Below are 21,656 nucleotides of genomic sequence, written 5' to 3'. Positions count from 1 at the left end.
TTCTGCTGACTTCTTGAATCCCAATCTCCAGCTCATTCCTTAGATTTGGGAAATTCTCATCCACTATTTATCTGAAAATGCTTTCTAATCCCTGCTCCTTGTCCTTGCCTTAGGTAATGCCCTTTATTCTTGTGTTTCCTCTCTTGATGGTATCAGCTAGCTCTTGTATTTCTCTTTTGTTATTTTTTATTTTTTGGTTTCTCTCTTCTTTCTGATTTATTTCTAAATTTCTGTCTTCAATATCACTGATCCTTTCCTCCATTTGGTCTACTCTATTTCCCAGGCTTGCTATTTCATTTTTCAACTCGCAGTGTGTTCTTCAGCTCCAGAATATCTATTCTGTTCTTGAGGGTTTCAATCTCCTTGCTCCACTCATCTAGTTGTTTTATTTTTAATTCCTGAAATTGTTCATATGATTTTATTTTATTTTTTTTTGGATCTCATTGAGTTTTTTTCAGAAGTGCCATTGAATTCTCTGTCACTTAAGTCACATATTTCTATGTCTGTAAACTCATTTTCTGGAGATTTTTCTCTTTCTTTCTAAGATGCCTTGTCACCTTGGTTGTTCATGGTGTTTAATGGAGTATTTCTCCGCCTGGGCATTAATGAAAGTGTATTCTGTTGTTTTTCCAGAAAGAGGGTTTATTAAATAAGAGTCTCTCTTTAGCCTGCTGCAAAGAAGGTGCTCTTATTTTGGTTTTCAATAGATGGCATCTAAGACTCTTGGATCCCTAGCAGTTAAGGTTGCATTTGCACAGATTACCCTGGGGCTCTTTGGCGATAGATCTTGGAGGGTATGGGGGGAGGGGTGCCCTCTGGGTAGGGGTTTGGGGGCTGCAGCTCAGCCTAGGTTTTGCAACCTCGGCCAGCAAAAATCAGCTGTTGTTCCTCTGTGGTCCTGCCCTACTTCTCTGCTTTCTGCAGTGTAGACTGTGCCTTGTAGCTGGCTGACCACAGCTCACAACTTTCCAAGGCAGAGCTGTACAGGGAACTCGCTGGAAATATTCATGTTCCTTCTCCCTTCCCCCTTCCCCCTCCTCAGATCCAGAGGCTGGGAGAGTTATCCTCAGTCTCCAGAGCATTTGCTCAGATTCCCGTGGGGCTCCACGGTGATCTGTCTCTGAGGGTATGGGGGGAGGGCGCTCTGGCAGCTGTGGCTCAGCCTAGGTTTTGCAACCTGGGTTGGTAAAAATCAGATGCTGTTTCTCTACGATCCCGTCCCATTTCTCCACTTTCTGCCAGGCACTTCCAGGCAGGGTTGTTCAGGAATGTCGCTGAGCCTTCACCCCTCTCCCTCCTCCTACAGAGAGCTCTGGTGGTTGTGAGAGTCATCTTCTTTATTTCTCCCAGTCCACCGCCTGACACTTGGGGTTCTGACCTGTGGTAGCTCTTATGCGCAGATACCATGCTCATACGTGCTGGTGTGCAGTTTTAGTGTTTCGTGTCGCATTTTAGATATTCAGTTTATTGTTGTTGCAAGGGGAGAGATCTAGGGACGTCTCTCACTCTGCCATGTTTCTGCCGAATCCTTATGATCGTATGAATTTTATCTTTCATTTTGTTAACGTGGTTAATCATGTTAATTGATTTGCAGTTACTGAACCAAACATACACCCCAGGAATATAACCCACTTGATCATGGTGCAAAATTTTTGTAATGTATTGCTAACTTCTATTTACTAATATTTTGTTGAAAATAGTTGCATCTATTTTCAGCAGGGATATCAGCCTATATTTTTATTTTTGTTGTTGTTGTACTGTCTCTGTCTGGTTTCAGAATTAGGGCAATGGTGGCCTCATAAACTCTTCTGGAGTTTGTTGGAATAGTTTGAGAAGAATAGGTATTAATTGTTCTTTGAATGTTTGATAAAATTCACCTGTGAAGCCATTCAGTCCAGGACTTTTTTTTTTTTTTTTTTGGTGGCGGCTTTGATTATTGATTTGATTTCATTAGTCGTAATCAGTTAGTTCAGATTTTCTATTTCTTCTTCACTCAGTCTAAAAGATGTATGTTTCTAGGAATGTATCAATTGCTTCCAGATTGTCCAATTTGTTGGCAGATAATTGCTTGTAGTATTTTCTCATAATTCTTTATCAATCTGTGGAGTCATTTCTTCCTTCTCTTTCATTTCTGATTTTATTTATTGGATCCTCTCTTTTTTTCTTGATGAATTTGGTTTAATGTTTTCAACTTTGTTTATCTTTTCAAAGAACTAGCTCTTGGTTTCATTGATCTTTTGTATTGTTTTCTTTACATTATTTCATTTAATTTCATTGATTTTTATTATGTCCTTCCTTCTACTCACCTTGGGCATTATTTTCTGTTCTTTTTCTAGTTCCTGTAGATGTGAGGTTAGATTGTCTACTTGAGATTTTTCTTGCTTCCTGAGGTAGGTCTGTATTGCTATGAATTTCCCTCTTAGGACTGCTTTCACTGTGTCCCAAAGATTTTGGTTTGTTTTGTTTTCATTTTCATTTGTCTTGAGGTATCCTTTGACTGTTCCTTGATCAAATTGTTAGCCCACTCATTTTTAGTATCATGTTATTTATCCTCCATGTGTTTGTGTATTTTCAAGTTTTTTCTTTGTATTTGTTTTCTATTTTCATACCATTGTGATCAGAGAAGATGGTTGATGTGATTTCAATCTTCTTAAATTTTTTAAGATTGTTTTGTGTGCTAACATGTGGTCTATCTTGGAAAATGTTCCATGTGTACTTGAGAAGAATGTATATTTTTCTGCTTTGGGATAAAATACTCTGAAAATAGCTATTAAATCTATCTGGTCTAGTATGTTTCCTTGTTGATTCCTTCCCTGGAAGATCTGTTCATTAGTGTCGATGGGGTGTTAAAGTCTTCTACTATGAGTGTATTACTGTTGATCTCTCAGTCAATAATTCCTTTATGTATGTAGGTGCTCCTGGGTTGGGTGCATATGTGTTTACTAGGGTTATGTTCTCTTCATTTATTGATCTCTTTATCATTATATAATGTATTTTGTCTTTTATTACAGCCTTTGTATTAAAGGCTATTTTACCTGATATAAGTATCTCTACCTTGACTTTTTTCATTACTTTTGCATGAAATATTCTTTTACAACTCTTTACTTTCAGTCTGTGAGTGTCATTTGATCTGAAGTGGGCCTCTTGTAGACAGCATATACATGGATATTGTTTTCTTATCCATTCGGCTAACCTACATCTTTTGACTGGAGCATTTAATCCACTTACATTTAAAGTGATTACTGATAGGTACAGAGTAACTGCCATTTTATTATACATATAACTATGAGTAAGGCAACTAGTAGACTGATAGAAGCAGAGGAGTGGGACGCTTACTAAGAACAGGGAATCATAAGCTTAAACAATAAGAGGAGAATTCCTAAAGCAAAATAGTAATGAACATTCAGATACATAGGGACAAACTGAAACAACAATAACAGAAAAGGGGAAGATTCAAAGATCAAAATTAACAAAGGAGAATGGAAATAAAGCACATGCAGAAGAAAATGAAATACACGCACACACTATCATCTACATATTCATAATAGTAACAATATGCCAAAGATTCAGAACTAAAGTATATAACATAAAATATAAGGACCACAGGGAAAATCCACAAAACTGACCCTCCCAAAAAAACCACAAAAGGACAAGAAAGCAATGGAAATACTGAGCTACTAAAAAACAAAATATAAAATGGTTATAGGAAAACCTCATATTTTAATAATTACCCTAAATGTAAATAGACTGAACTCACCAATAAAAAGGCACAGAGTTACAGATTGGATCAAAAAACAAAACCCAACCAAATGCAACATCCAGGAGACGCATTTCAGTTCCAAAGACAAATATAGACTCAAAATGAAAGGATGGAAAATGATATTTCAAGCAACTGACATTCAGAGAAAAGCAGGAGAAGCAGTACTAATATCGGATGAAATAGACTTCAAAATAAAAAAGGTAAAGAAAGATATTGAGGGACACTTCATAATGATAAAGGGAATCATGAACCAAGAACACATAACACTTATTAATATCTATGCTCACAATCAGTGAGCCCTGAAATATTTAAAGCAATTAATAACAGAACTAAAGGGAGAAACAGACAAAAACACAATTGTAGTGGGGGGCCTAAATAACTCACTGTCAGATATGGACAAATCAGCTAAACAGAAAATCAATAAAGAAATAACATCCTTAAAATGACACATCAGATCAATTGGACATAATCAACACTCACAGAGCCTTCCATCCCCAAACAGCTGCTTATACATTCTTCTCTAGTGAACATGGAACATTCTGAAGGATTTATCACATACTGAAAAACAGAGATTGCCTCAAAAAATATAAGAGGATTGAAATCATACCAACCATAGTCTCTACTCATAATGGTTTGTAGCTGGAGAGCAAATGAAAAAAGAAAAACAAAAGAACAAATAAATGGAGATTAAACAACATGCTACTGAATAATGACTTGGTCAGAAAAAAATAAATAAAAAGAGAGCAAGAGATACATAAAAAAGAATGATAATGATAGTACTATATAACAAAATTTTTGAGACACAGCAAAAGCAGTCATGAGAGGAAAGTTAATGTCATTAAAGGACTATTTAAAAAATTAAGAAGGAGCTCAAAGAAACAACCTTAAAAAAACTAGAAAAATAAGAATAAATGAGGCATAAAGTCAGCAGGAGGAAAGAAATAATCAAAGACCTGAATTAAATAAAAATGAAAACAAAAAATTGAAAAAATAAATGCAACAAAGAGCTAGTTCTTTGAGAAGATTACTAAAATTAATAAACCTCTGGCTAGATTCACTAAATAAAAAAGAGAAAAGACACGAATATACAAAATCAGGGATGAAAGAGGAGAAATGATGACAGACACTGCAGAAATACAAAGAATCATACGAGAATACTACGAAAAAGTATATAACACAAAATTTAATAACCTAGAAGCAATGGACCACTACTTAGAAAGATACAAACTTCCTAGACTGAATAAAGAGTTCTAGGAAATCTAAATAGACCAATCAGCAGTATGAAAATTGAAACAATCATCAAAAACCTACCCAAAAGTAAATGTCCAGGACCAGATGGCTTCACCAGTGAATTCTACCAAACATTCTAAGAAGATTTAATGCCTATTCTCCTCAAACTCTTCCAAAAAATAGAGGAGGAGGCAATACTTTCCAACTCATTTTATGAAGCCAATATTACCCCGATACCAAAACCTGGTAAAGATACCACAAAAAAAAGAAAACTACAGACCAATATCTCTCATCAACATATATTCAAAAATCCTAAATAAGATACTAGCAAACCAAATACAGTAACATATTAAAAAGATTATACACACCACGATCAAGTGGACTTCACTCCGGTGTATAGGAATGGTTCAAAATATGGAAATTGATTAATATTGTATACCGCATAAGCAAATTAAAAAATAGGAATCATATGATCATAACAATAGATGCAGAAAAAGCCTTCGACAAGATACAACATCCATTTTTGATCAAAACACTTAACAAAATCAGTATAGAAGGAAAGTACCTTAATATAATAAAGGCCATATATGACAAATCCTCAGCCAACATTATACTTAATGGTGAAAAACTAAAAACCTTCTCTCTAAGATCAAGAAGAAGGCAAGGCTGTCCACTATCGCCAATGGTGTTCAATATAAAATTGGAGGTCCTGGCAAGTGCAGTCACTCAAGAGAAAGATAAAAACAGCATCCAAACTGTCACTATTTGAGGATGACATGATTCTCTATGTAGAAAACCCTAAAGACTCCACAAGAACACTACTTGAAACAATAAGCAAATAAAGTCTCTGGATACAAAATCCATAGCGTTCCTATACTCTAACAACAAAGTGTCAGAAAAAGGAGTATAAAAAGTAATTCCTTTTGCAACTGCAACAAAAAGAATAAAAATACCTAGGAATATATTTAACGAAACATGTGAAGGACCTATGTAATGAAAATTACAAGGCCCTATTAAAAGAAATCGAAGAAGATACAAAGAAATGGAAAGATATTCTGTGTTCTTGGATTGGAAGAATCAACATAGTTAAAATGACCTTATTATCTAAAGCAGTATACAGATATAATGCAATCTTCATCGAAATTCCGTCGGCATTTTTTAAAGAAATAGAACAAAAATTATCAGATTTGTATGGAAGCACAAAAGACCCCACATTGCCAAAGTCATCCTGGGAAAAAGAACGAGGCTGGAGATGTCACTCTGCCCGACTTCAAATTATACTACAAAGCAACAGTAATCGAAATGGCATGGTACGCGCAACAAAACAGACACACAGATCAGTGTAACAGAATCGGGAGTCCAGAAGTAAACCCATATTTATATGGGCAAATGATTTTCAACAACAACAACAAAAAAGCCAAAAACATATAGTGGAGAGAGGAAAGCCTCTTCAATATATGGTGCTGAGAAAACTGGAAAGCCACCTGCAAAAGAATAAAACTAGACTGTTGTCTCTCACCACACCCCAAAATGAACTAAAAATAGATTAAGGACCTGAATATAAGACCGGAAATACTAAAATGCATAGAAAAAAACATAGGAACTAAACTCAAGGACCTTTGACTTATAGAGGATTTTATGAATTTGACCTCTAAGGCAAGGGAAGTAAAAGCAGAAATAAATGAATGGGACTACATCACACTACAAAGCTTCTGCTCAGCAAAAGAAACCATCGACAACGTAAGGAGACAGTCATCCGAATGGGAGAATATATTTTCAAGTAACACCTCCAATATGGGCCCAATATCAAAAATATACAAAGACTCATATGTCTCAATAACAACGAGAACCCAAATGATCCAATCAATAAATGGACAGAGGACCTGAACAGTTACTTCTCCCCAGACGACATACAAATGTCCAACAAACATATGAAAAGATGCTCAACACCGCTAGCTATTAGGGAAATGAAAATGAAAACCACTATGAGATACCATCTCACACCTGTTACCATGGCTATAATAAGCAAGACAAGCGACAACAAATGTTGGAGAGGATGTGGAGAAAAAGGAACCCTTATACAGTACTGGTGGGACTCCAAATTTGTACAGCCGCTATGGAAAACAGAAGTTCCTCAAAAAACTAAGAATTTACCTACCATGTGATCCAGCAATTCCTCTACTGGGTTTTACCCCAAAGACTTGAAAACTCATATTTGGCAAGATATTTGCACACCAATATTCATAGCAGGATTATTCACAGTGGCCAGCACATGGAAACAACCAAAGTGCGCTATGATAGATGATTGGCTATGGTACATATATACAATAGAATATTACTTAGCTACAAGAAGAGATGAAATACTGCTATTTGCAACAATATGGATGGAACTCTAGATAATCATGCTAAGCGAAATAAGCCAGACAGAAAAAGTTGAAAATCGCATATCACTTATATGTGGTTTCTAATCCTAAAAGAAACAAATGAGCAGGACAAACAAAACAGACTCATGGACATGGACTATTGACTAGTGGTTACCAGAGAACTACAGAGTAGTGATTACTAGTGTGGTGGGGGAGGCGTGAGGAGGTATATGGTATAAAGGGGGTTAAATATAGCAGGGTAGGGGTAGGGTGAAGTGAGTAAAGGGGTCAAATATATGGTAACTGAAGGAAACTGGACTTTGGGTGGTGAACACACAATAGAATGTACAATAGATGTCAAATGACAATGTATACCTGAAAATTATATGAGTGTGGTAACCAATGTTACCTCAATAAACTTAATTTAAAAAATTTAAAAAATCATATTATCCTAACAATTGATGCAGAAAAAGCTGTCGACAAAATCCAGTATCCTTTAATGATAAAAGCTCTCAGCAAAGTGGAATAGAAGAAACATACCTCAACTTAATAAAGGCCATGTATAGGAAATCTACAGCTATTATCATACTCAATGGGGAAAGGCTAAAAGTGTTTCCTTAAGATCAGGAACAAGACAAGGATGCCCACTTTCACCACTTCTGTTCAACATTGTATTGGAAGTCCTAGATACAACAATCAGACAAGAAAAAGCAAAAAAAAGATATTCAAATTAGAAAGGAAGAATTTAAACTGTCATTATTTGCAGATGACATGATATTATATAGAGAGAACCCTAAAGATTACACACACACACACACACACACACACACACACACAACTGTTAGAAATGATTAATGACTGCAGTAAAGTAGCAGGATACAAAAGTAATATTCAGAATTCAGTTGTATTTTTATACACCACTGATGAACTTTCAGAAAGAGAAATTAAGAAAACAGTCTCATTTCAATTGCATCCAAAACAATACTTAGGAATAAATTTAACCAAATAGGTAAAAAATCTGTACTCGGAAAATTATAAGTCATCGAAGAAAGAAATTCAAGAAGATTCAAATAAATGGAAACATATACTGTGTTCATTTACAGGAAGAATCAACATCTTTCAAATGGCCATACTACCCAAAGCAATCTATAGATTCAATGCCTTATTTATCAAAATACCAGCAGCATTTTTCAGAGAACTAGAGCAAATAATCCTAAAATTTATATGGAACCATAAAAGTCCTGGAATAGCCATGGCAATCTTGATAAAGAACAAAGTAGGAGGTATAACACTACCTGATATCAAATACACTAGGTGGTTATAATAATCAAAACAGCACAGTACTCGCATAAAAACAAACACATATATCAATGGAACAGAATAGAGAGCCCAGAAATAAATCCACACCTATATAGTATTTATGACAAAGGAGGCAAGAATATACAATGGAGTAAAGACAGTCTCTTCAACAAATAGTATTGGGATAACATGCAAAAAAATGAAACTTACATCATTTAGAAGAATAAACTCGAAATGGATTAAAGAACTAAATGTAAGACCCAAACCCATAAAACTCGTAGAAGAAAACATAAGCAGCAAAGTTTCTGACATTGCTATTAGTAATATATTTTTTTCTAATATACCTCCTTGGATAAGTGAAAGAAAAGAAAAAATAAATGCAGCTACATCAAACTTGGAAGTTTTTGCACAGCAAAGGTAACCATCAAGAAAACAAAAAGATAACCTACTGAATGGGACAAGATATTCGACAGTGATATATCTGAGAAGGTGTTAATATCCAAAATTTTTAGAGAATGCATACAACTCAGCACACTCTCCCAAAAACAACAAACAAACAAACAAAACATTTCAGTTAAAAAGTGGGCATGAGTAGACATTTCTCCAAAGAGGACATTCAGATGGCCAAAAGACATTAAAAGATGCTCACTATCACTAAGCATCAGAGAAATTCAAATTAAAACCACAAGGAGATATCGCTTCATAGCTGTCCAGAATGGGTACCATCGATAAATCAAAAAACAAACGTTGGCGAGGATGTGGAAAAAAAGGAACCCTTGTGCACTGTTGGTGAGGTTGCAAATTGGTTCAGCCACTATGGAAAACAGTTTGGAGGTTCCCCAAGAAATTGAAAATATAACTACTTTATGACCCAGCAATTTCAGTTCTGGGTATTTATCTAAAGAAAACCAAAACACAATAATTCGAAAAGGTATATGCACCCTTGTGTTCACTGCAATGCTTTTTACAATAGTAAATATATGGAAGCAACCTAATTGCTATCAATAGACAAATGGATAAAAAATAGGTGATACATATACATATTTGAAAAATCTTCAGCCATAAAAAAATACAATCTTAACATTTGCAACAACACAGATAGACCAAGAAGATATTATAGTAAATAAAATAAGTCAGGCATAGAAAGACAGATACCATATGTTCTCACTTTGATGTGGAATCTAAGGAAAGTAATTAAGAAACAAAATGAAAACAGGCTCATAGATACAGAGAACAAAGTGGTGATTGCCCGATAGGAGGAGGTTTTGGGTAGCTGGGTGAAAAAGTGAAGGGATTAAGACATACAAATTGGTAGTTAGAAAATATTCACGAGGATGTAAAGTACAGCATAGACAATATAGTCGATAATATGGTAATAAATATGTTTAATGACAAGTGGATTCTAGACTAATCTGGAGGATTACTTTATAAATTAATAAGTGTCTCACTACTATGCTATACACCTGAAACTAACATAAAATAGTATTGAATGTCAACTGTCATTGAAAACCAAAAAATAAAAATAATAAATCAAACACAATTTCATGATTTTAAGTTGTTGAAATCCCAAAGGGAATAGCTTAAGACAAAGTCAGATTTAGAGTGTTTTGTTGTTGTTGTTGTTGTTAGCTTTCTCCCATGCTCCTTCCTTGAACATTATTGGTAACATAACTACTTTGATTTCTTCCTCTGAGAAATGTTTAATTGTAAATCATCAAACATTTTCACCGCAACTCTAATTGTACTTGATTTAACATCTGTATAACGTACTTAGGGCACCATATATTAAAGAATGTGAGAAGAGCAAACATAGAAGTCAAGTCCATATAAATTTTTAGGTTTGGTGTCTTTTCCCACCATATCTAAACTTCTGATCATTACTTAGGAGGGAAGATATGGGCCATTATAAAAGGGAACTATCTCCAACTCCACCTCCACCTCCACCTCCACTTCCATCTCTACCTCCACCTTTACCATTTCTCTCTCTGAATACTCTACCTGAAGGAAAGCTCCATGTCTCATTCTTTTCTGTAAACTCAGCATCTAGCAGAGGGCCTGGCATATAAAAAGAGTTAATTTGGAGATTTGCAACCTGTCTCCAAGAAACATTTCCAGCACTTCCCCTGGACTTGTTGTCGACCTTTTTTTTTGAGTCCTGATTGATCGCTCAGCATCAATACATTAGCTAACAGGTGGAAACAGCCTAACTGTCCATCAACTGATGGATGGATAAACAACATGTGATGTATCCATACAATGGCATATTATTGAGCCATGAAAATAAACGAAGGACTGACACATGCTACAATGTGGATGAACCTTGAAGACGTTATGCTAAATGAAAGAAGCCGTCAGACATAAAAGGCCAAATACCATATGATTTTGTTTATATTAAATATCCAAAATAGGCAAATTCATAGAGACAGCAGATCAGTGGTGATCAGAGAAAGGGGGAGATTAGGAGATAATAGCTAAAGAATATGGAGTTTCTTTTGGGGGTATTGAAAATGTTCTTTAATTGTGATGGTTGTGCAATTCTGTGAATACACCAAAATCATTTAATTGTGTACTTAAATGGGTGAATTTTATGGTATATGGATAATATCTCAATAAAGCTGTTTTTAAAATAAAGTTACTCCCAAATGATTTTGATGGGCACTCTCCCATTTTAGAAGCCTGGAGTAGGTAAATAGATCTCAATCTCGGTTCTGCTTCCTAAGCTTTTTCTTTTTATAGCTCCAGATTCCTCCTAGCCCAACTTGCTGCTTCCTAGTTTTAGTTCTATTACCCACAACAGAGATCTCCTTTGAAGAGATTTGATGCCATGGTGAAAAGAGGAGAAACAAAGATTTTCATTTTCAGCCTGTGTCTACACATGACCACTACTCCCAGTTGGGTAGGTGCCCCTTCGTGAAGATCAACACCCAATTATTCCCATCCTTGTGTTTTCCCAGGGCCTTGCAAATCCCCAATAAAGTTTCTCCCTAATGAGATGTAAATCACTTGGATATTTTTTTCTTCCATTAGAATATAGTGATTCTATTAATGGAGGCAGATGCTACAAGGTAATTTTCTATGTTCCCTATAGGAAATTGTAACTTTTAAGGAAAAAGGTGTAGATTTTTAAATCCTGGTTTATCACGACAAACCTAAGACATTGAGCTGTATACTTCACTCATCTTTTTCTGCTTATTTAAATAAAGGAAATATTTTACACTTCTTGCTTGTTCAACCTATGAGATACTTTCAATTTCTGACTTTAAGGGAATCTAGCCCAATGTAAGGAAATACTATTTTGACACTTAAAAAAGAAAATGTTCTTTTTATAAATTGGATGACAATTTCTAAGCATTGTTGATGAATATAAATACATTTTGTTAAAGCCTTCATCAATGAGTACGTATTTCTAAGATTACATCATAATTGAAATTATGACGGGGATGCTAAAACCCCATGCTAGAAAGTCAATATGCTTTTAATTCAACTAAACGATATTTATTTGGTAGTTAAAGCTTGACTGTGGTATTAGGTGTTCAAAATTTTGGTAAAAATTAAAGCTTTTGTTGCACTAGACTATGGCCTGTCTACTTATAACATTTTTTTTCCTAGGGTGGTTCTCTGAATATATCACCAAAATATTTATATAATGATAAATAATAAGCACCATTCCATGCCTTTGAACTTGACCATATCTTAATATAAGATTTTCTTTGAAAAGGATTTTTAAAAATCATTTCGACAAATTTTTAAAAATCAGTATACATTTTAAAGTTTTTTATCAGCTACTCTTTCTATGTCCTCAGGTCCCCAGACAGTGATAGTTTTAGTTATATGTATCTATTTTTCTTAAATAATTTTTGGTTGCAAAGAATGATTCTGCAACCAGCATGAAAAAGGCCAAATAATAAGACTTCAAGAATTATTCAATATATCCTATAATTACTTTCATGATCAAAAATAAAGAAATGCCTTAAGTAATTTAAAAGATGAATGAATGGTTGTATGTATGGATAGATGAATATAGAACATCGGTTCATTCAAAAACATTTTTGGGTATGTCATTTCAATGGTGATAAATGTGATAGAAGGGGAAGAATGAATTGCTATGACAGTAAACATCAGGAGCCTCTGACCTAGTATGGTTAAGTCATGCCTAAGCTGAAACTTGAATATGAGTAGGAAGAGTAAAACTGGGGAGAGTGTCCCGGTGGAGGCGATATGTGAATACAAGAAGGTAAGAATGTAGTAAGAAAGTAATAGAAATAAAGACAGATAGATAGGAAGCAGAGAGAATCAAAAAGAGAAATACAAGGATTAAAGGTTCAGCTGTGAGGATAGCAGGACAGCATAGAAGTGAATCAGCAAGCTGGAGGTGGATGAGGGACAGCTGGTGACTCCTGAGGAAATTTAAAGTACTAAATGTTTGCAACCTGGAAAACCTAGTTAACTAGAATGACTTATTCCTCAGTTATGCACAAATTCAGGATTTTACTGGAAAAGCAAACAGATTGACTCTGAACAGTCTCAGTGTATACTACTGTTTCTACTTCAATATCTGACAGAGGTTCAAGATGACAGATGAACAGAACAGAGTCACAGAGTCAGAAGGGAGCTTAAGAGTCATGTGAGGGCTCTCTGGAAGTTATGTAGAAAGTTACAGAGTAACACTTACTTTTGATAGAACATTTAATCATCTTCATCCTCCTCGATTAGGTTGAAAAGACTCACATGCAGCTTAAAATTGAAAAGTGTAACTGAATGAGAAGCTTTATATCAAATATTGGAAGACTAAGAGAGAGCCAACAAATGTATTAGCAGTAACTATTACAACTGGTGCCTGCAATCTGGAGTGCCTCAGGTATCCATAGCTGCGAACAAAGACATCTACCTGTCTTTTATTTTTCCACATAAAGAAGCATTTATTTGAGGTTTAACATAACATTCTGCAAATAAAATTTGCATAAACACAAATCCACATTGAGTCATAATACAGGTAGCAAAAAACAAAATAAAAACAAAACTAATTGGCGGCTATACACAGTTGGACATGGTTGTGTCTTGTACACTAGAAAGTCTTTTATAAATTAATCATCTTAGATCAACAGACCATCTTTAACATCGTCCTGTAAGATGGGTTACTTTAGCAATCCCCTTCTGTTTTCTTCTCAGTGTCCTCCTTTAGTATGGCTGATATTTGGTTTGGTGATTGTCGCTCCCTTGAGATGCCTTGCTGTAAGTACTCTGTTGACCGCTGTAGTATGCATAGCCCTGTCCATATCCATAGTTCTCATAGTTATACCCAATATAATCATAGCTGTCATAGCCACTATAGCTTCGATCACCACCATAGGCACTATTGTAATTTCCATATCCTTGATCATAATAGTTATTAAATCCTTAGTTCCGGGTTTGGCCCTGTCCTCAGGCTTGACCCTTAGTACCACCTCTTCCACCAACTACAGCACCTCTTCCACCTTTTTGTTGTTGCTGTTGCTGCCTATTTACCTCTTTGGGTTGTGCAACTTCGATTTCACCCTTCCCAGTACCAATTTGGTGACACTTACTTTCTAATAATTTCTTTACTGGCTCTTCATCTGTATATGTGACAAAACAAAATCCTCTTCTTTCATTTGTTTTTGTATCCATTGGAAGTTCAATATTTTCAATCTCTCCAAAGGCTCCAATCCACCCACAAAAACCTATTTTTTGATTCCTTCCCCTTTAAAACTTTGGCCCTTTGGCCCTACCAATCTGCCATCCAGTTTGTGTTCTTTCAGTTCCAAAACCTTATCAACACTAACAGCATCTTTGAAAAGCACAAGTTTAAATCCCCTTGATCTTCCAATGACCAAATCTGTTTAATAATGCTGTCTAAAACTTCCTCAAACTGAAACAAATATTCAGTCAGATCTTTCTTGCCTGTATCCCAGCTCAAGCCTCCAAAAAACATTTTACCGTCATCCTGCTGATTCTTGCTAGCGTTGACCTTAGATCCCTCTGTGAATTCCTCTATGTTGCTGTACTTGTTCATGTCCTCCATGGTGGTGGAATTGTTGGCTTGGAGGTGCTGGTGAGCAGTCCAAGTCCTGGCAGCAGCAGTGGTGGAGTGTTGTATGGAGCTGGATTTAGAATGGTGGTGCAAAGATGTCCACCTTTCTGAACTGAGCCAGGGAGGAGGTGAGGTGGGATGGAAGAGGACAGATACCAGAAAAACTTCTCAAGGGGTGACCCTACCTTATGGGTAGCTGAGTCTATTATGTGAACATTTCAAACACCATCTAATTATTTCTTTAGGACCTTGTTTGATCATCTGTGGGGTCGTTCCTTTTATGTTTCCAGTTTTATTGAGATAAAATTGACATATAACATTCTGTAAGTTTAAGGTGTATAGTGTGATGATTTTATATATGTATATATTGTGGAATGATTACAACAAGATTAGTTAACATATCCATTACCTCGCATAATTACACAACATGTGTTTGTTTTAAGAACATTTAAGATCTCTATTAGCAATTTTCAAGTATTAAATAGAGTATTATTAGTTAACTATAATCATGATGATGTACATGAGACCCTCAGAACTTATTCCTCTTATAACTGGAAGTTTGTATCCTTTGACTAACATCTCCCCATTTTCCCCACCTCCTAGCCCCTGGTATTCACCAGTCTACTCTCTGTTTCTATGAGTTTGGCTTTTAAAAAGATAATTTAGATTCCACATGTGAGTAAGACATATTTGTCTTGCTATGACTTATTTCACTTAGCATAGTGCTCTAAAGGTTCATCCATGTTGTCACGATTGGCACTATTTTGTGGAATTATTTCTTAATGTGATGCAAGACCAACCAAATGTGGTTTCCTTCAGTGGTGTGGTTGGTGTCTGCTGAATGAAAGGAGAAGGAGAGCTTCCATTTGTACCTCACACGTTGTGGGCTAGATACTGTACTTGGCTGCTTTACATCAAACTGTGGCCATATTTTTATTTATATCACCTGGGGAACTTTTTGAAGATACTGAGGCTCAGGCCCCATCTCCTAAGATTCTGATTTATTTGGTCTTGAGTAGGTCTGTGAGCATTTGTAATTTTAAAATTTCCTCAGCCAACATGGAGGACTATTGACTTAATTAGTGTGTCTCATTGAATTTTGGGGACATTTTCCTGCTCTGCTCGCTCATTCTCTCATAATTTAGGGGTAGAGTCACATTCTTCATTGTTATAAGAGTGAGAAGGGTATATGGTGGCCTCAGTTCTCAGAATGCATGTGCCAAATTTATTCAGCACCTTAGATCAGTGGTTTGGTTTGCCTCTCTTTTGTGCCTCTATTTCCAACTAATATTTCTAGCTTTTCATTTAGCATATATGAAATTACTCCAATTCTATGTAAGTTTTTAACATCTCAGACCAATTGGATTATTCTTTTTATCTTTTCATTTTAATGCCACCCTTGTCTCTTGAAAGGAGTTTGAACTCATCTATGATCCAACAGGAAAACATTTCCATCCTTTCTAGTTTGTGGTAAAACAGTGTATATGAAAAACCTTATAGGCAGGTTTGGTCTAGAGCACATCAAAATCCAGTGTGCTTGCTCATGAGTGCAGCTACATAGCATGTGCCACTGTATGCTGCCTCTCCTAGGTGATGCAGTGATAGGCTTGATTGTAGGTATAAGGAAGACAATAGCACATTGGTGCAGGAATAAAACCCAAAGCCACATGAGCCCCTGCTCCTGAGAGAGAAGCTCAAGACTCTGCTCCAGCTAGTTAGCCTGGATCTTTCTCCAGTCATCTTAAGGCTGGAGGACTTAAGATCCTCCATAAAGATCATCCCATAAAGCCTATTCCTCAGCAAGGAAAGGAAAATATTTATTGTCGAGGGCTTACTTTGTGCAGGTACCAAACCAAGTTTTTGCATGAATTTTCTCATTTTATCCTCATAACATCCCCATTAGGTAGGAAATCTTATTCCTTCATATTGCAGATGAGGACATTGAAACTCAGCAAAGTGAAATGACTTGGTCAATGTTAGGCTTGCAGCTTCAGGTCCTAATCTGCCTGTGGCACTTCCTTGTTGTGTTTCTTTGAGCAAATCAATTAATAGCAGAGTCTCAATTTCCTTACTTGTATAATAGGAATAATACTAATGCCTACCTTGTATGATCCTTATAAAGTTTCACTAATAGGATTATGCAAAGTACCTACCATGGTACCTGGCATATGGCAAAGTCCAAAATTAGACTAATGAGAAACCAAGCAGCACTCAGAGAATTGGAGAAGTCAGGTCCATTATACCGGCAATCCCAGAGGAGCTAGCACTCTGAAGATCTGGGCCCTGAGCTCAGTTGCAACATTCCTTATATCCATCCTTTTGACACTGGCTGGTTGGTTAATTTGTCCTCAGACCATTACAAAGCGGCAGGAGTTGCTATGGTTGCAGGTAGTTACATTGCATTACAAAGGGTGGGAGTTGTTGTCCATTACCGGCAGTTACAAAGTGTTACAAAGCACAGGAGTTGCTAGGGGGAACAAATAGTTACATTTGTTGCTTAGACAGATCAAACAAAAGGGAAAGTGCATCTTTAGTCAATTTTGAGTACAGCCCAGGCAGCCAGCATATTTACAGAAGCAGAACAGAGAGCTGATTAGCCTTTTGAATGAAAATTCTTCTTCATTCCCTGCTTTTGATGCCCTTTTAAATTCTTATAGAGCATCAAGCTCTTGATCTCCCTGGGCCAGGGGCTGGTACTTCTACAGCATAAGGATCTTTGCTGCAGTCTTCCTCTCTACTATATCCTCTATGAGGGAGGTAATTGACTGTACAACAAGAGGCAACAGGCAAGGGAGAAGAAGGCAGGCCCCTAGGAGGAGGAGGAGGAGGAGGAGGAGGAGGAGGAGGAGGAGGAGGAGGAGGAGTACTATTCCAACTAAGATCTTAAAGCTCCCAAAGGTAGAGAATCATCCTCCAAATATGTTATTAGGGTCCCACCTGTCCAACTCTGGATGGATACATGAGCTATTTTTCTAATATTAGGAGCTATATCAGTTACAGCCTGGCCATTGGTATCTATTTGGAGACAGCAATTGAATTGGTTAAACTTCCTGCATACTCACCCGTCTTCTGCTAGCAAGTAATCTAAAGTTAAATGGTTTTGATATATTGCTACACGCATCTGAGACTATTGTATGGCCAGGAGTTCTAGGGCTGAGGCCGTCTGGTTAGTAATGATCTCTAACATGGCCTGTAACCTGATAATTCCTTTAAGCATGTATATGGGGGTTCAGTAACCCCAGCTCCCATCTTGGGCCCAAGTTTCAGGGCCGTAGTATTGGATGATATGGCAGGGTGGCCATTCATCCTCTCCTCATGTTTGTTGTCCCCCTACTTCAAGTAACCTCTTAGCCCTGTCTTGTAAGTCTTGATATAAGGGAACAACACCTAGCTTGTTTCCTCCTTTGTCTGGTAGGAGGGAGAAGCCAGGTTGAATGATCCCAATGGTGAAACTTCCTTTCCAGTTTGCTGGGAGTTGGGTATAGGCCCTCTTCCCACAAATCCCATCTGGTGCTTTCCAACTCTTGGGGCTAGTGGAGTTGAGGGGTTCCCAGAATATGTTGATAGCTGGGATAGCATGAAGGGGGTTAGAGACCATGCCTTCCTTTATAGTACAGTTTGTGACAGTTGAGCTTTGGTCGAAAGAGTGACACGAGGAGTTAGTTATAGTGCTGTTGGTGGCCCAATACCAGGAGGGAACTTTGGGCCACCAATTTAGGTCCGTATGATTTAAAAATAACATTCTTCTACATGCTATCTCTCCAACCCACTGAGTATATCTTTGGACCTATCCAGCCAAGACATTCTTCTATTACATCTGAGGAGAGGACCCAAATCCTGAGTTGACCCTCTTCATGTTGAACCGTCATGTGATTCCACTGAAGTAGGTAAAAGGCATCTAGGCTAGTTCCCTTCCAAGGCCAATCTTCGCCCATGAGTGCTCCTCCACACACCCAGCATTTAGTAACACCAAGTTTATGGGCTATCCTCTCAGCTATGTCAATAAAGAGATTCTTCCTTAGGCTTTGGCTCAAGGTGACCTTTAGCTGATCATACATTGGTGGGCTTTGAGGCCTAGGAGACAGTGTAGGTTTAGGTGTGGTTGAATTATGCAACCATTGGACAATTTCTCCAACTGCTGGGCCCTCTGAGTGGTTATGGACCTTTTCCTTGTGTGAGGTCCATCACCGACATGCTCAAGTTTCCCCAAATTTTTCAGGCTCTTGGTAGGACTGGTCGATTTCAGATTTAACTTTAATGGACTCCATCCAATATCTGAATCCCCAATGAGTGCAGAGTGTGGTATTTAGGGCACATCCTATGGGTAGACCGGTTATAGAAGTAAAGCAGGTGGCAGTGTTGGACCCTACCCTGTACCTTTGCGTGCAGTGGGTACAAAGGAGAGAAGTGAGGAGACTGGCGCTACACACATGGTGTAGAAGGAGGAGAAGGAAAAGCGTCTTTAGTGGTGCCATCTTACTTGAATTAGAAAAACAACCAATGGTGATCAGATAATCTATAATTGTAAACATTTATCAAAGGGAGTTTAGCCTGAACATGTAGGAATTGAGAGGATCCCAACATAGAATAAATAGGTTAGGGCTAAAGTGATTATTTGACTCGGAGTCCAATTTGAGGGTGATACTGAGGCCAAACCTAAAGCAAGCAGCAAGACAAGTATAACAAAGAGGGTTAGGGCTACAAAAGGATAGCAATACATCTAGACAGTCTGGATGGTTGATCCTCAAGTTTCTGCTGTGTTTAGACTGGCCAGCTTCCGGGGTGGCCAGACCAGGGCCGAAGATCTCAGGTGGATTTCTGCTGCCTGTGGTATGTGATTCAGAGAAACTGATCAGAAAGAGGCTCTGCAGTCCAAGTCTCCCATTTTTCCGGAGGTGCTGCTCTCTTTACCTGGGTGTGATGGATCCACAGGGTGATATCTGCAACTTTAATAGCAGTGGGAATTGCTAATATAACAGTGTGAGGGCCTGTCCAACTTGGTTAGAGTGGTTCCTTCTTCTAATCAAAAACTCATACTTCATCTCCTGGCTGAAAAGGGTGGACCCAATTCTCTAAAGGGAAAGGGGCTCGTTCTAAGGTTTCCTGAGAGATGTGGCAGAGGATCCTCCCTAAGGCCTGAAGGTGTTGGGACATTTCTAGGTCAGCCATTAATCAAGTGTCTCTTTTTAACTTCCTTATCACTAGGGGAGGTTTCCTGTAAAGGATTTCAAAATGGGAGTGGCCTGAAGGTCTTGGGGTGCATCATGTTCGTAGTAGAGCCAAAGGCAGCAAATCAATCCAAAGTAACTGGGTTTCATGACAAAGCTTAGCTAGTGTGGTTTTGAGGGTCTGGGTCATGCATTCAACTTTCCCTGAACTCTGTGGCCTGTAGGCTGTGTGGAGCTTCCATTTGATTCCTAGAGCTTTGGACAAGATCTGAACTATCTCAGACACAAAGGCAGGGCCATTGTCTGATCTTATAAAAAAGGGTAGCCCTTATCTTGCAACAATTTCTCTTAAGGCTCTAGCTACTTTTCATGACTATTCAATGCATGTAGGAAAAGCTTCAACCCATCTGGAGTAGATGCAAACTAACACAAGCAGATATCTATGGCCCCTGCAGGGCCTGGCTTTAGTAAAGTCTACTTCTAGGTCTTCGAGTGGCATAGTTTCAATTGTTTGCACCCATGGATTAGACCTTGGCCTTTGGCCAGCATTGTTTTGTGCGCAAGTGACACAGCTAGCATTGATCTGGGCACATAAGGTTGGGAGTTTGGGTATGATATAGCAACGGCCTAACAGGTTTTCTAAAGAAGACTTCCCCAGGCAAGTTAATTCATGGTGATGTTTTACTAGCTGGACTGCCAGTACAGTGGGAACAAAGAGTCTTTGATCTGGAAGCTCCCACCAACCCTCCTTCCTCTTGGTTCCCACTTCACTTGAAGCCCATTTTTCTTCTGCTTTAGTGTATTTGGGGGATAGAGGCAATTCTGGTGCCAGGAGAACCCTGGAGATTAGTTTATGACCCATTGTGGCACTCAGTTGGTGGGAAGCCTCCTTAGTTGCTTAGTCTGCTAGCCAATTTTTCCTACTGACAGAATAAGTTCTTCCCTGGTGGCCTTTGCAGTGAATTACTGCTGCTTTAGAAGGCTTCCAAACTGCTTCTAGCAGCTGGAAGATTTCTTCTTTGTTTTTGATTTCTTTTCCTCCCACCGTCAGTAATCCCCTCTCTTTATAAATGGCCCCGTGCATGTGCAAGGTAGCAAAGGCATACCTTGAGTCTGTGTAGATATTGGCCCATTTCCATTCAGCCTGTCACAGTGCCTAAATGAGCACCCATAGTTCTGCCCACTGTGATGACCAGCCCTATGGCAGAGCCTCAGCTCTGATTACCTCATCGGTAGTTGTTATTGCATAGCCGGCTTTGCACTGTCCTTCATGGATGAAGCTGCTCCCATCTGTGAACAATGCCAGTTCTGGGTCTTGAAGAGGAACATCTGTCAGATCTGGCCTGCTTGAGTAAACTTCATCCATGACCTCCTCACAGTCGTGATCAGGAGGCCCCTCCTCAGTGGGCAGAAATGTAGCAGGGTTCAATGTACATACAGTTTTGAAGCAGACTCGTGGATTTTCGCAAAGCAGTCCCTGATAATGAGTTATTCTGGCATTGGTCAGCCACTTGTGCCCTTGAGTATTCATTAATGCGATTACAGCATGGGGGACCTTTGAATTTATATTTTGTCCCAGTGTAAGCTTGTCCGATTCTTTGACCAGGATTACCATGGCAGCTAAGGCCCAGAGACACAGTAGCCATCCCGCAGCCACCAGATCTAGCCTTTTGGACAAATATGCAATTGGATATTGCCATGGCCCAACTGTTTATGTGAGGATCCCCAGTGAAGTGTGATTCTTCTCATGTATGAAGAGGTTAAAGTCCCCTGTCATATCCGGTAGT

At 37.9% G+C, this 21,656-nt stretch overlaps 1 protein-coding gene and 1 pseudogene across 1 annotated transcript in view; one reads left to right on the top strand and one right to left on the bottom strand.

The window, feature by feature from the left end:
* HS6ST2 (heparan sulfate 6-O-sulfotransferase 2) overlaps positions 1-21,656 on the top strand; it is a 306,999-nt gene that overhangs the window by 130,907 nt on the left and 154,436 nt on the right.
* On the bottom strand, positions 13,831-14,707 carry LOC118607880 (annotated as a pseudogene).

Source organism: Rousettus aegyptiacus, unplaced genomic scaffold (assembly GCF_014176215.1).
Source record: "Rousettus aegyptiacus isolate mRouAeg1 unplaced genomic scaffold, mRouAeg1.p scaffold_m13_p_9, whole genome shotgun sequence".
In the NCBI taxonomy this organism is placed as follows: Eukaryota; Metazoa; Chordata; class Mammalia; order Chiroptera; family Pteropodidae; genus Rousettus; species Rousettus aegyptiacus.
This window is presented reverse-complemented; position numbering and strand designations above follow the sequence as displayed.